General features: G+C 45.7%; 1 pseudogene; it reads left to right on the top strand.

The window, feature by feature from the left end:
* The first annotated feature begins 271 nt into the window (after positions 1-271).
* On the top strand, positions 272-1,582 carry LOC127042173 (olfactory receptor 14A16-like; annotated as a pseudogene).
* Positions 1,583-1,801: the final 219 nt, after the last annotated feature.

Below are 1,801 nucleotides of genomic sequence, written 5' to 3'. Positions count from 1 at the left end.
GATAGGTTCATGGTTTAGCATTTTTGTTCAGTGATGTGTGGTTGCTGGCGAGTATTTGCTTCAGGTTGGGGGGTTGTCTGTAAGCGAGGACAGGTCTGTCTCCCATGCCCCTCTGCCATGTACATTGGCCAAACTGGACAATCTTAATGACTGCCGGAAAACTATTCCCATATCTCTAATGGTAAGGGTATGTCTTCACTACCCGCCGGATTGGCAGGCAGTGATCGATCCAGCGGGGATTGATTTATTGTGCCTAGTCTAAATGCGATAAATGGACCCTGAGTGCTCTCCCGTCAACTCCTGTACTCCAGTGCTGCCAGAGGCTCAAGCAGAGTGGACGGGGGAGCAGCAGCAAACTCACTGCGGTGAAGACACCAGGGTAAGTCAATCTAAGTACGTCGACTTCAGCTATGTTATTCACGTAGCTGAAGCTGCGTAACATAGATCGACTCTCCCTCCTAGTGTAGAACAGGGCTAAGCAAATGATATTTAGGGAGATTTATAAAAAATACACAGTCACTTTCACCTTTCAGAGTCCAATATTATTATTTTTTCCTGCAGAGTAATAACTTTAATCATATTTATTTCTCTCTTCTTCCTTTCATAACCCCTGTCCCTCTGTAGAGTGTCTCCCAGGCAGGAAATGTCCAACCAAACCACGAGGTCTGAGTTCCTTCTCCAGGGATTCTCCGACGTTCGGGAGCTGCAGATTTTACACTTCACAGTGTTTTTAGTCATTTAGCTGGCAGCCCTGATGGGGAATCTTCTCATCGTTACAGTTATAACCCTCGATCGCCACCTTCATACCCCCATGTACTTCTTCCTGGGAAACTTATCCACCCTAGACCTCTGCTACATCTCAGTCACTGTCCCTAAATCAATGGCCAACTCCCTAACCAACAGCAGACGGATCTCTTTCTCTGGATGTGTCACCCAAGTCTTTTTGGTTGTGTGCTTTGCTGCTGCAGAGATGACCTTCCTTACGGTGATGGCATATGACCGCTATGTAGCCATCTGCCTTCCTCTGCGTTACAGAGAAATCGTGAACAGAAGTGCATGTGTCCAGATGGCAGCTGGTTGCTGGGTCAGCAGCACAATCTATTCATTGCTTCTTACTGTTGATACCTTCAGGCTGCACTTCTGTGAGTCTAGTGTGCTCGGTCAGTTCTTCTGTGACATCCCACAGCTGCTAAAAGTCTCCTGTACTACTAGACGTGACCATGACATGTTACTTCTTGTCTGTTGCTCAGTCTGTGGCTCCATGTTCATTATTTCCATATTTGTGTCTTATATTCACGTTTTCTCCACTGTGCTGAGAATCCCCTCTGCACACGGCAGGTACAAAGCCCTCTCCACCTGCCTGCCCCACCTGACTGTGTTTTCTTTATTTATGAGCACCACCATGTTCACCTACATGAGGCCAGAATCAATGTCCTCACTGTATCTGGACCTGCTGGCTGCCGTGTTCTATTCTGTGATGCCACCGCTATTGAATCCCATGATTTACAGCCTCAGAAACAAGGCGATAAAACATGCTTTGGGGGAAATGATAGGAATGATATTTGACATGAAAAAAAATTAATCCCTTTCCCCTTGCTCCTAGAGATTGTCCAGATAACACACATGATGGAATAAAGCCATTCTCATGTTTCACCATGACTGATTGACCATTTCAGACCCTCATAGATTACAAGGTTGTAAGGGACTATTATGATCATCTAATGCATAACACAGGACAGAGAATTTCCCCCAGTGATTCCTGCATCTAGCCAATATTTTGTGGTTGAGATAGGACATATAT

This window comes from Gopherus flavomarginatus, unplaced genomic scaffold (genome assembly GCF_025201925.1).
Source record: "Gopherus flavomarginatus isolate rGopFla2 unplaced genomic scaffold, rGopFla2.mat.asm mat_scaffold_34_arrow_ctg1, whole genome shotgun sequence".
Classification (NCBI taxonomy): domain Eukaryota; kingdom Metazoa; phylum Chordata; order Testudines; family Testudinidae; genus Gopherus; species Gopherus flavomarginatus.
The sequence above is the reverse complement of the archived record's forward strand: the minus strand, read 5'-3'. Positions and strand labels throughout refer to the sequence as shown.